This window comes from Alosa alosa, chromosome 7 (assembly GCF_017589495.1).
Source record: "Alosa alosa isolate M-15738 ecotype Scorff River chromosome 7, AALO_Geno_1.1, whole genome shotgun sequence".
NCBI lineage: Eukaryota > Metazoa > Chordata > Actinopteri > Clupeiformes > Clupeidae > Alosa > Alosa alosa.
Window position 1 is genome coordinate 33,585,361 of NC_063195.1, and position 14,196 is coordinate 33,599,556.

A 14,196-nucleotide genomic window follows, 5' to 3' on the forward strand; every position below is an offset into this window, starting at 1 on the left:
CTCATCTACCTAGTTCAGTCATTCCAACTATATTAAACCTCATCTACCTAGTTCAGTCATTTCAACTATATTAAACCTCATGTTGGTTGCCAATTAGCACATCATCTGTTTTAACAATATTTTCATGCACTGGTAATTCCCTGGAATTGCGTTTTCTAGTTATTCTTCCCACCAAATTTCTGCGTGTAATGCAGCTTCAACCGTTTAACGTAGAAACTTTGTTCAAACTTTGTAACGTAGGTCTTGAAAAGGACACTTAAGGAATGTATTTTTCACTTTTGTAAACTTTATACTTTTTGAAATATTAACAAAAAACAAGCTTATTTTTCCCCATAGACTTTGCATGACATCACAATGGACTAATTAACTTGATTTGCACCTGTATCAACTTCCAGCTGCTCACTACTAGGACCCATCAAAGGGCCAGTTAAACTGATTGCACCTGCATCAACTGCTTTCTGCTTAACTAGGCCAACTCTCTCTGTCTCTCCATTCTACAAGGATATAAGGCACATTCCATCCAACTTTCTATCCATTCATCCTATTCAAACCATTCACTCATCCACCCATTAAACTATCCATCAACATCCATTAAACAATCTGCCTATCAACATCCATTACACTATCTACATTCAACTTTTAAACTATATACTCTGTCTCAGGCTTTAAGCATACAATCTGGCTCTCTTAAGACTACTATTTTCTCTGCCCACAACTGTTTCAACATAAATGTCACTACAATAATTCACTATTAAATAATTTAACTATTTAAACTACTCAACTATTTAACTGTTCAGCCATTTAAACTGCCAGTTGTTATCAACTATGACTCATGCCAACTGTTTCCAAATAAAAGTTTGTTTGGCATTTTATGTTAATATACAGTATGTTTATATTTTCATGCACTGGTAATTTCCTCGAAATTAAATTTTCTAGTTTATTATTACTTATCCGTTACAACAAAGGTCACACTTACATTTTATTATAATTATTTGGCTAAAAGAAAAGCATTCCATACACATAACACTATAATAGAATATAGATTTGTAGACTTGTACCATTCTACAAAGTTTGTACCATAGCTTGCATTAGCCTACCTAGATGTCCCTTAGAATTAATTAAAGCAGCACTAAAGAAGCTTCGCTCTTGGGGTCCCCCAACAGTTGAGAAGTTCAATAATAAACAAACTAAATTAGCGTCTTTTGCTAAAAAGTCTAACTCCGATACAATATAGAGGGAATGCACTTGTAAGGATCTGTTCCTGTCTTGTTTTCCTTGTCTAGTGTTTTTCCACGTCTGCTCCTCTTGTGTCTTCCTGTTTGCTTTGTTTACTTCCTGTGTCTTGTGCCATGTGCTCCTTTGTTTGTGTTTCTGTTCCTTGTGCCTGTGTCTCCGCCCCTCACCTGATCCTCGTTAGACAGCAGTCTGTAGAAAGAGATCTCTGAACACAAAAAGTTGCTAGGTCAGTAATCGCCTATTGAGGGCTGCTCAGACCAGGGATGGGCTGTTTTTATGATACTGTACATGTACACTACAGTCACTGACAAAAGTATTGGCACCCCTTTAGAAATGTTGGTTTTAAAGCAAAATACTAGGCTTGTGCAAAATTCAGAATTTGCCTGCATTCAATTAATGCAGTGGTTCTCAAACTGTGGTACGCGAACTCTCGCTAGTGGTACTCAGGGAGTCTCCATGGTGTTTTTTCAGAAAGACTTGACATTGCAAAACAGTATGTACAATAAAATATGTAGTTGAATTGGCCTATGCACCTGTTTTTATTATTTTAATGCCGGTCATAATGATGGTACTTGGAGAGCCAATTGTTTTCGTGGGTGGTACTCATTGTGAAAAGTTTGAGAACTGCTGAATTAATGAATTGAAATTGTGACAACTGAAAATCAGGTACTTTAAGGCAGTGATATTTTCTTAATTGTCAACATAAGCAAGCAGTTATATATTTTTATATTTCTCCAACAAACCTATAAAAAAAAACTAGCCTGACCCACATTAAAATGTAGGGTCTGGGCACTCACTGTTCACAGTACTCAGTCCGAGGGGCGGGATAATCGGTTGTCTTTCAAATTCCCTCTGCACGCAATAGGACAGCGCTAGTCCCATGCGGAGCTAGTTGGCTAGTTCAAACGTTTGCCAACTTAAAAGCTTAACTCGTGTCACACTGTTCGCCATTAGCAACATTATCTTTTTGTTTTCAAGTAGCAGGGAATTCAAGCCAAACCGTTGCAACTCTGCCATCAATCATTATGTTAAGCCCGCCTAACGACTCTATACACGATTTGATTGGCCTGATAGAAGTTTAATTTTTCGAGCTCACAAGATAACAGAGAGTTGCTAGACTAGCCCTGGCAGCAAATGCAATTTGCTGCCGCTAGGGTGCGTCTAGATTTCTAGGCTAATAAAAAAAACTACACTGGTATTCAACATGTGTTTTATTTTAAGTAAGTCTATTGGGAGTTTGATCTCTTCACATAGACAGCATCAACAGTAGCTCCTGAGGAACTAAAGTCTAGTAGCTTTGAATAATGTAAATGTGGCATGGAGGTGAGTTAGCAATTGTTTATACCCGACTACGCCACCTGAGGACTTGCACCACAGGAATATTCTACCAATTTTAGGTCTAGTAGTGAAGGGGTTTTAATAACCACCTAAAGCTCTACTAGGCAACACAGGTTTGTGACCACGAAGCAAACCAGAGACGCGAGTCCAAAAATACCAATATTTTATTACACACAAGAATTGATACACAGCAAAATGTATGCACACAATCCCAAAACAAAGGGCAACCAAAAACCACAGCAAATCATAAACCAGACAGACATGAGCCAGCACACATAACAAAGACAATGTTCATTAGCCACACAGTGACCTTTGGGCTGCACACCACGCCGTATGGCTCGAGTGGCCCACTAAACCAGACAGAGGCGCTAGGAGCAGGACTGGAGCTTACCGGGGTGCGAGGGGTTAAGGCCCGGAAGATCCACACCACACGTGATTACTTCAATCCAAAAGACAAACACCCAATGTACTACAGCAGGAAAAGTGAGGGGACTCCACCACCTTGGGACCACCACGCAACCACTTGGGCTCACAGCTCCTGTCCAGCGAGAGAGGAGAGAGAAAGAGATAGATAGATAGATAGATAGAGATATAAATAACTCAAGAGTCCACAATGCACAGCTTACAGGACAGGTACACTGTTTTAGTGGTTTTGGTGTATCAGAACAGGACTTAGCTTAAATAGGGCGGCCGACAATATCTCCCATCTTCGCAGCGCGGTATACTGGGCTAGGTGGACAACCCGGGTCACTGAGAAGAGAAGTAAATTAGCATGTACGCACATACACACCCACTAACACAGACAAGCACATTCACCACACACCAGCGTACACACAGGTAGGCTAACCCCACATACACCAGCACACACACACACACACACACACACACACACACACACAGGACTTGCACTAACCAGGGCCCAGTTAACACTCCACATGCGTGATCTGTGCATGTCTATGCATGTATGCAACACGATAATCGTTAGGCTATTAACAGAGCCGAGAACCCAACGTTACAAACACAAACCCGGTCATGCACTGCGAGGAGATACAGATGAAGAGGCGGCGAATGGTCGTCAGACTGACAGGCCCCCTCGGAAGGTAAATGAACATAAATTAAATAAACAAACAGTGGAGACAAAGCAGCAAACTCGTCGGTTGCGGAAACAGGCCAAAGGCCAGCACGAACACCGCCGATGCTTCTGCCAATCTGTAGATGTAGTAAAAGCTACAGTTACAATATTGTTGGTTCTAATAGACACAATACAAACTTTACGTTTACGTACCGATTGCTGATGGTTCCGTCTCCCACTACAGGTGGCGAGATAACGCCTGTGCGGCTAACACTGCTCACGACAAGCTAAATAAAACAGAGGGATCAGGATAGCTAATCGGGCAAAGGAAGAGATAGAAATACCATACAGAGGTAGCCTACCTGAGCCGATAAGGTTCTCACACCCAAATCCGGATAGCAACATTCACTATGAATCCACACCGGGTTAAAGCACAACGGAGCTGCTAACAACAACAAACAAACAGTCACGGCTCCGCGTAGACAGGCATACCACGCGAGAGAACAACAATCGCTTACCTGCTGGCAGTAATGGTACACACACGGGACCCACGCCCAACAACAATGACCAGGAAGTCCCTCTTCCAGGGAAAGGTGGAAGACATACAATCAGGAGGGCTGACTTCCTTAAATAGCACTGGGCCTATAATTACCCACCTGTCCATTCAACGGATAATATTAGGAAAACACCACCAGAGGGGGGTGTATCCTGCTACATAAAGGTGACACAGAGAGGGACATGAAACTAACTGTCAGACCTACAGTACAGTACATGACAACATGCCCAACCTAGTATGCACAAAGCCTTACTATTTGTGTGTGTGTTTGTGTATGTAAGAAACTGTATATCTTGTGTGTGTGTTTGTGTATGTAAGAGACTGTACAGTATATCTTGTTTGTGTGTGTAAGAGACTGTATATCTTGTGTGTGTGTTTGTGTATGTAAGAGACTGTATATCTTGTGTGTGTGTTTGTGTGTGCGTAAGACTGTATATCTTGTGTGTGTTTATGTAAGAGACTGTATATCTTGTGTGTGTGTGTGTGTGAGACTGTATATCTTGTACGTGTGTGTTTGTGTATGTAAGAGATATTGTGTGTGTTTGTGTATGTAAGAGACTGTATATGTTGCGTGTGTGTTTGTGTGAGACTGTATCTAGCCACTATTCCTCTAAATCACAGCTACGTGACTACAGTACCTGCAGAGACTATGTGACCGCATGCACGAATTCAAATGAAAGTAGACATAGAACCACAGCCTTCCTATTTGTGTGGAAATAGTCCACTGAAATCTTTCCACACTGTTAAAAAATCTGTACATAGTACAGTACAGATTTATATATATTTTTATAAGTACCGGTATATTTTTGGGGGCTTTTTATGCCTTTAATGGAACAGGACAGGGGAGAACGACAGGAAGAGAGTGGGGGAGAGAGACGGGTGGGATCCGGAAAGCAACACAGGGCGGGAATCAAACCTGGGTCGCCGGCGTACAGTGCAGGTGCCCCGGTCAGACGCGCCACGGCTGGGGCCAATCCAGACCACATTTACATGTATTCATTCAGCAGACGCTTTCATCCAAAGTGACTTACGTCTGCTTCCAATCTCATCAGAGCAACACAGAAAGGCGGCCCAACGGGTGCAAACAACGTGCAATTCATGACAACGCATGCAAATCGACAAAACATAGACAAAACACAAGCAACTTATACGAAAACATCTTCATCAATTTAACAAAAAGTGAATAACCTACAGTACCTATCATCCCGCAGGCGAAATAAACCATAAAAAGGTTGGGTGTGATCTTACATTTTGGTCACTATTTTTATATACAAATTTCAGCCAGTCAATCAACCAAGTTATTCAGCAAATAAACTTTACAAATTAACTTTACATTTCATTTTACATTCAAAATGGCATTTAATTTGTAAATGAAAATATTCATGAAAAATAAAAAATATTCAAGACTTTTCAAGGGCCCCCTTCCTCCTTGGGGCCCTAATAATCAGTCAACTGACACGGTTAAACGAATTGGCACCCTTCACAAAAAGTGTATTTGCATTGATAAAAGCACTTTTCATTGTTGAAATCCAGTGCCAAGACTTTAGACTGTGTCAGACTGACAGTATTCACTTCCCGCAACATTTTGGTGATATTGTGTGTTGAATTTGGGGAAGTTGTGTCGAGCTATTGAAATGGTCCTGGTTTGTTAGTTTTCTCAAATAAACTCCAAAAGTCTGTGTATTTTGCTTAAAATGGGGTGCCTATACTTTTGTCAGTGACTGTATTAAAAATACATATTTCAAATACTAAATAGTACTTTGTACTTTTTACTTAACTTTTAAACCTATACTTTTACAATGTGGTGACATCATAAAAGTGCAAAACAATGAATGCAGCCTCTGACTGGTGCTGACTTAGTAATTTTCTCACCGTTGTGATCAGAATATTGAGAATCAGGGAGATGATCCAGTGCAAGATGAGTGACATGTAGGTTACTCACACACACAATGCACCCCCTCTCTCACACCAACCTCAAGTTTTATGAGAACTTTAATCAGCAGAACACATGAAAACCGTTTTATGGTTCCCCTGCAGCATTGCTCAAAAAGTTGCCTCATGTATCATCCATATCTATGCCCATTGGTGTCAATATAACCCCATTTAGCACTTACACAGTACCTAGTTAGTTAAAAAAAAAAAAAAAAAACTAAAAGTGCCATGATCCTACCTGATCAACAGCTTTACACAGTGCAATATCATTCTGGACATGCATTGACAATATCAAAGACTTCATTCCCTGTATTATATGTCAGTGTACCATGAGTTTGAGGCCATTATTTTAAGGTAATAGGTTGCTTTAAGCCCACATTATGTGGCTCTCAGTAGGTTCGGTGATTAGTTTGTACCACTTGACAAGTTCAGTTGTGACTTCTTGAATACATCTCTGATACAGTAGGTCAGCATAAATAATCATTTCACTGTTTGCAGATTTACTGTATGGTACAGTATGTCTCGCAGAGAAAAGCTGTTGCTCTCAAACACTACCCACTTTATCAACAGTCAGTGTAGTGATGAAGGAATAGATTAAATAGACAGATATGGAACAAAAGTGATTGTATGCTCCCTTTAAAGAGTATTTTTAGTTTTTTCAAAATTAAAAAATACAGTATTTTGTTTTGATACAGTGCATGTTGTGGCTACTGTATTTTGTAGTTTATTTTGACACTTATTTAATGTATTTTTGCCCATCCTTGACTCAGTCAATGGCAGAAGTGCCGTTCATCATGCAGTTATGTGGCATCAAAAAGGTTTTGGAAATGTTATATTAATATATATATAAGGTAAAACAACTCTTAAGGGTGCCTTTAAGGATCTATATATCTATCTCTCTCTACTGTATATCTATCTGTATGCCTGCCTTCCTGCCTGTGGATTTCACTTTACCAGTTTACAGTACATGAGCGACAGCTCTGAAAGAACATTGTCAAAAGGCTATCTTTCATAAAGAACTAGCCAAACTAGCTGTCAGTTGTCATCTGTCCAGCATATATAAATATACATGACATGACAGGAACCCCCCACCCACACCCCCAGCCCTTGGTTTTGTGGTCTTCCTGTTTTGAGCTCCCTGCCATGCTTGCACCTCTCATGAGCAACGACAGATTTCTGTAGCCGTCGACTCGTAGTCTGATGTCACTGAGCTGAAGATACATAGGCCTAGTATGAGTAGTATGAGTAGAGCAACGTGATAGAAACAATGTCAGTTTCCATACAATCTTTGCAGTATGATTCCTACTAGATTCAGGCTGATTGTTGGTCGTAGGGCGTGATACCGCTTTCATGAATTTGATTCAGTACAGAGTATAAGACTTTGTGAGGCTTTGTATAGCGCCACAACACAATATTCAGTGTAGACACAATTCTGAACATTTTGAAAATTTGACTTTAATGAACACATTGGGCCCTAAATGCTGGACAAAGTGCAACGTCTGTGAGCAAAGTTCTCGTGTGTGAACTAAAGGCATCATGTGGCATGGTATTACATGATATTACATTTGCAAAACATTTGGCATAGTCTGTATTTTTACATTTTCTCAGAACAAGCTGGCTAGGAAAAAAGCTTGCTGGTGCTGGTGGAAATTAAGATACATGCACACACAGAATGTACAAGTTGTTTGCACGGCTGTTGACCATGGTAAAAAAAACTCTAGGTCGCTGACCACAGGTGCAAGAGCGTTAACCACTGCTACACTACTGTCAAGACACTTGACACGCTCAGGCAAGCAGCTTTGTAACCACTTTGCAAATGTCAACACCTTAGTCACAGACATCATTAAGTTATTTTCTAAAAAGTGAGACAAAGCAGAAACTAGTTCAGGACTCAGGCACAGGTACCACGAAAACACTTTTGTCACAGACAGTATTAAGCAGCTGGGTGTGCAAACTCTTTAGCTCAAGGGCCTTCAAAACTTTCAGCTCAAGAGGTTTCAAAAAATGACAGGGCTAGCAGATGAGACAATCTAAATTGTATGCAAAATCTATTTCTTAAAAAGTAAAGGAAACAAACTCGTTATTAAATGTTTGATTAAATGTTCATGGGGATAGTGCTGCTGGACTACTCAGGATAGAGCTAAGATAAGTGTTCATCAATGAGCTGCTCTCTGTGGTGTGTTTTGTTGATTGATAAATACAAAATAGCAAAATGAATATCTGCCTTTTAACTTAATTCTAAGCCAATGGTGAGGCTGGGCTGGAATAAACTGTATAAAGGGCTGCATGTGGCTTGCAGGCGTTAGTTTGCAGGCTCAGGCTAACCAGTCCCTTAACAGAAAAAAAAGCTCTCATTATTCATTGTGACTTGTGTAGCCTGCAAATGTTAATGAGAGAACAGTTTTTCTTAGTTGCTTTGGCACATTTCTCAGATCAGAATTAAAATTCTCAAAACTGTTTGGTCAAACTCCATATCATCTTATCATTTGTGCACATCATTAAAGCAGTTGCTCCCCATCTTGAAAAAAAAATAGCAATGCTTTAGTTAGTACATCCGATTTTGTACTGAACGTCTACTTTAATGTTTTCCTTTTCAATTGCTAATGTCACGTTGTAATGTCAAAATGCACATCATAATTAGTTGTCACAGTGTGTCTAGCAAATATAAATATATGTGACCTGACAGACAGGAATGTCAGGATGTATGGAAAGACAATGGTGCACATACCCACTTAAAAAGCATCACCATCTCAGTACCCACTTAAAATAGGCAAGGATATGTATTAACATTTGGGGTTGATCACAGTATATTCACTACAGCTAACTGCTACATCACAGTATACCCACTACATCTAACTACACCACTGCCCAAGAGTCTTTTTGCAGGTAATCCACTATACTTTCAAATGTTAATGATGATTTGAGAAATGCACCGTAGTGACTGAGAAAAACTGTAACTTCTGCATTCAGTTCTTGCAGCGACTATGTTTTCTAGCAGACTGTGACAATAATTATTCATTGTCAGGTTTTTTTTTAAGAATTTAATGTAACACTAATTTTATATGGTGAGTGCATATGTATCCTCTACAGTTTGCATATCAGCCTAACATCACTGTGAAGGATGCTCTCATCTACATGCTACATAGGATCATAGGATCGTCATAGGATCCTCAGAATCAACTTCTCGACTTGCCTCCACTACAGATACCTTGAAGTACAGCTGTACAACAAGTTAGACTAGTCCAACCACATGGATGCACTGTACAAAAGCGGAAACAGCAGACTGCACGTTTTAAGAGGATTGCATGCGATCTTTCAACATTGGTAAGGTCCTTCTGGGCACCTTACGGCTCCCACACACAGCTGCGTTCCGTCAACGCATTCCAGTGGGTGTTCCCGACGGTAGCTATGCAAATGACTTGAAGTAAAACCGTAATGTGATTGGTTGGTGCCGTCCGTAGATTGGCTTGATTGGCCGGTGCCATCTGTCGGTGCAGCAACAGCTGAACTCCTCAACGCGAGCAGCGGGAGAAACGCGACACGACGGACCCACAATTCAGTTCGGCAACGGATCACGTGAGCCCATTTAAAGTGAATGGGATGCGTCTCCAGCAACGCGATGCACGCAGCTGTGTGTGGGAGCCGTTATCAAACTGTGGTGGCCTATGGAGCGCCAAATGTAACATGCCTTATTTCGTGGACAGAATGACTTTCATGTGACGAAAGACATATATTCATTACGAAACCATGTTACATCGTAACGCCTTTTGTCCACGGAATGCACAAATGGGTTTGCATTGTGTCCACGAAACACTGAAGAGAGCACATCATTTCGTGGACGAAGTTGACTGGTGGCCTTTTCCTTTCGTGGACATAATGCTGAATGCAGTATTCACTGTCGTAGACTAAATGTTTGGTCAAAAGTAATTCTGTCTACGTAAATACGGAATACACCTACACGCATCATTCTGTGCATCCTATTTCAATTTCGTCCACAGAATTATTGTGTTGTGTTACAAAAGGCATTCCGTCCACGCAGTAGTAACTTAACAACTTACGAAATGCATTCAGTGACATATGCTTTCATTCTGTGGACGAAATGCATAAAAGAATCACGAAATCAGTTTTGTGACCTGCTACAATACATTTCGTGAGTCAGCAGTTTACGAAATGAATTTTGTGTCAGGATATTTTCATTACGTGGACGAAATGCATAAAAGAATCACAAAATCAGTTTTGTGACCTGCTACAATACATTTCGTGAGTCAGCAGTTTACGGAATGAATTATGTGCCACGATAATTTTATTACGTGGACAAAATGCATAAGAGAATCACGAAATCAATTTTGTAACCTGCTAAAATACATTTCGTGAGTCAGCAGTTTGCGGAATGAATTAGCCAGTGGGTCCCATTTAGAAGTGGCACTCGGGCCTCCCGTTATTCACAGAGCTGCGTGAAATGTATTGCAACTTTTTGCCACGAGGTGGCAGCTTAAGTTCGTGGTAAACGGGACAGCTGGCTGCATTCAGAGGCTTTGCAACGGCAGTGTGATTGGCAATCCGCTAACTGGTGCCAGGGCCGCGGCTGGACCTAGCCTAGGTCCGCGAAAAGCAACTGCATAGGCTTTCTCTGAATTATCTATGGTCTATGATCTTCAAACTATGAGCCTCTTCGACGAGTAGCCTAGATTGCTGGTCCACTGGACCACGAATTTAGGATAGATTAGGTCTATGTGCTTCTGTCTGTTAATTTTGCGGCACAACTGCTGGAACCGTGGACCGAAAGAAAAAGAAACTAAATGCATAAATGTGATCAATGCATAGGCCTACTTCTTAATTCATCAAATATAGAGGCATAATATTAGCCGAGGTGGTAGTGGTAGGCTGTGAGTGCTCATTCAAAGTCTATGCGTGTCTGTGCAAGTGAAACTGACAAACTCGTGGGCTAAGCAACGATATTTAAAACAATGAATGAAGTGGATTCCTGTAATGTTAATGAAAACAGTATAGCGATTGGATAGCCTAATAAATCGCGACTTGTTGTAGGCCTAACAGTAGGCCTAGTTTATACAGTATCGTCTCGCTGGAGTGCGCGCATAATAGGCCTAATCGCTATGCCTACTTGCCCGTCCAAATAAAGGGCTTTCCTTTGTTTCACGGAGCTCTGACTAACGGAAGGCGCGATTGAAGTGGCCACTTCTAAATGGTAGCCTAGGCTACCCACTGGCTAATTCATTCCGCAAACTGCTGACTCACGAAATGTATTTTAGCAGGTCACAAAACTGATTTCGTGATTCTATTATGCATTTCGTCCATGTATTGAAATTATCGTGACACATAATTCATTCCGTAAACTGCTGACTCACAAAATGTATTGCAGCAGGTCACAAAACTGATTTCGTGATTCTGTTATGCATTTCGTCCACATAATGGAATTATCATGACGCATAATTCATTCCGTAAACTGCTACGGGCTCTTTTCTTTGTGTGGTGTGCTTCTTTGTGTGTGTGTGTTTACTTGTGAGTATGTCCATCCCCCTTTCCTGAAACTCTACATGTATGGGGAGGGGTGCCCTGTGTGTGTGTGTTCTTCTGTGGTAGTGTGCATGGATTGTTTTGTTTATTTATGTGTAAATGTATGACCGTGTGCATTTTTGTGTTTATGTGCCAATTGACTGCCGTAGTTTACCGTAAAAGTCTAGTATAGTTTCATGTGCCCCAGTGTTTTTTGTCCCAGGATTTGTTGACCAAAACTTTGACAATCCTATATTATCGCCTGTAGCTGCAGTGATAAACAGATTGCAATTGGTTTTACACTTGTCAGTGTCAGTGCAGAGACCACTTTTTCACAACACATAACACATTCACCACATCAGTAGACTGCAGCGCCGGAGCCACCTGTGCTAGACTATTATTGATACAAATGGCATACTGTAATGTAACATTATAAATTGTGTTAATATACCGGTAGTTGTTATTTACACCAAACCAGTGTCATTTTAAAACAAAAGTGGTCTAGTATTATTTTACTAAAACAACAACAATAGGCTAAACATTATTTTTAGACCTAGTCATTGTGGTCTCAACAGGCCTACAGTGCCTAGAGAAAGTATTCAGCCCCATGCTAAAGTTGACTAAAAAGAGAGGGGGTGGGGGGGTGCCCTGTGTGTGTGTGTTCTTCTGTGGTAGTGTGCATGGATTGTTTTGTGCATTTATGTGTAAATGTATGACCGTGTGCATTTTTGTGTTTATGTGCCATTTGACTGCCGTAGTTTACCGTAAAAGTCTAGTATAGTTTCATGTGCCCCAGTGTTTTTTGTCCCAGGATTTGTTGACCAAAACTTTGACAATCCTATATTATCGCCTGTAGCTGCAGTGATAAACAGATTGCAATTGGTTTCACACTTGTCAGTGTCAGTGCAGAGACCACTTTTTCACAACACATAACACATTCACCACATCAGTAGACTGCAGCGCCGGAGCCACCTGTGCTAGACTATTATTGATACAAATGGCATACTGTAATGTAACATCATAAATTGTGTTAATATACTGGTAGTTGTTATTTACACCAAACCAGTGTCATTTTAAAACAAAAGTGGTCTAGTATTATTTTACTAAAACAACAACAATAGGCTAAACATTATTTTTAGACCTAGTCATTGTGGTCTCAACAGGCCTACAGTGCCTAGAGAAAATATTCAGCCCCATGCTAAAGTTGACTAAAAAGAGAGGGGGGGGGGGGGGGATTCATCTTTTGAAAATTGATCTTAATGTCTTAATTTAAAAAAATAGGAAAAATCCAACCTTTAAGCACACTGATTTTCTTTGTGAATGAATAATGTAGTATAGTAAATAAATAAATGTTCCTCATTAAAATACAGGGTGCATATATTCATACCCCTATGTTGAATTCCCATAGATGCAGGCATATTTTTATTTTTAAAGGCCAGTTATTTAATGGATCCAGGATACTATGCATCCTGATAAAGTTCCCTTGGCCTTTGGAATTAAAATAGCCCCACATCATCACATACCCTTCGCCATATAGAGATTGGCATGGTGTGTATTTCAGTTAGCCTATTAGCTGGTTTGATTTGCATTGAGCTCAATGGGCATCAAACCAGCTAATAGGCTAACTGAAACAACATGCCAATTCAGTGGCTTGAAACAAAATAACAACTGTCTCTCAGATATTTAAGTGACTTCACTTCAAATCAACTGAACTCCATTTATCTTTTCAAATGAATGAAACTTCATTGTGGAATGAAACTCATGCTGATTATTTTGGCTTTGGAACGACTTGACAGTTCGCCCTGGCCTACCAGCGATTGTACTGCATGTAAAATCTAGCCTTGGCTTTTTATGGAGTGGCTCGATCTTCAGCAATGCTAAGGCTGGGGTCTTTTGCAATTAGCTTTGCCGAACCGTTGTTTTAAAGGTGCTCTAAGTGATGCCACGCGTTTTTTAGGCTAAAACATTTTGTCACTTACTGCAAACATCACCTAACCAACTGCTAGCTGTCTGTGTCCTGACTACACTGTAATCTCTGTGGACAGCCCAGGCTCCAAAAACGGCAACAAAAACAACCTGGGCAAACCTAGCCCATAGAGGAGATGCACCTTTAGGAGAGTTTCAATTGCACGGGAGCAGCACGGGAAGTAGAGATGCGCGGATGGGCTATTATTTCAACCGTAACTGCATAGCAAAACTTATCATCCATCCGCCATCCATCCGCACCAAAATGTTTTGACCAATTTTCAAACCCGCACCCGCTGGTTGTTTTAATGTATATGGGTGATGCGGCGCTGCTGACGTAAGGCTAGAAAGCTCTTGCCTGTTCTAGAAAGACTGATCCAATGCAGCAAATATATTAAAAGGCTAAAGTCCTTCATTGGCTATGTTGTAGCCTATCCCCAGAATATCAGCAGCAAACTCGGTCTCTGTCTCGCAAAACAGTCTCCAAATAAAATGCACATCGGCCTGTAGCCTACAATTTTATCATTGTAATAAAAAACGCAATTTGGCACATAATTTCAACATGCTGCTATTTAGCCTACTA

General features: G+C 40.6%; 2 long non-coding RNA genes across 5 annotated transcripts; both read right to left on the bottom strand.

The window, feature by feature from the left end:
• Positions 1-923: 923 nt before the first annotated feature.
• On the bottom strand, positions 924-3,103 carry LOC125297187. Its single transcript, XR_007193979.1, has 2 exons — positions 2,966-3,103; positions 924-1,441 (listed from the first exon to the last, which is right to left on the bottom strand). It is a non-coding gene; the product is annotated as an uncharacterized LOC125297187 (long non-coding RNA).
• A 22-nt stretch (positions 3,104-3,125) lies between these two features.
• LOC125297185 lies at positions 3,126-4,354 on the bottom strand. Of its 4 annotated transcripts, none has more exons than XR_007193977.1 (5): positions 4,165-4,354; positions 4,009-4,088; positions 3,860-3,933; positions 3,601-3,666; positions 3,126-3,324 (listed from the first exon to the last, which is right to left on the bottom strand). It is a non-coding gene; the product is annotated as an uncharacterized LOC125297185 (long non-coding RNA). The 4 variants fall into 4 exon arrangements; XR_007193976.1 differs by having other exon boundaries at positions 3,601-3,783; XR_007193975.1 differs by having other exon boundaries at positions 3,601-3,933.
• Between the last annotated feature and the right edge of the window lie 9,842 nt (positions 4,355-14,196).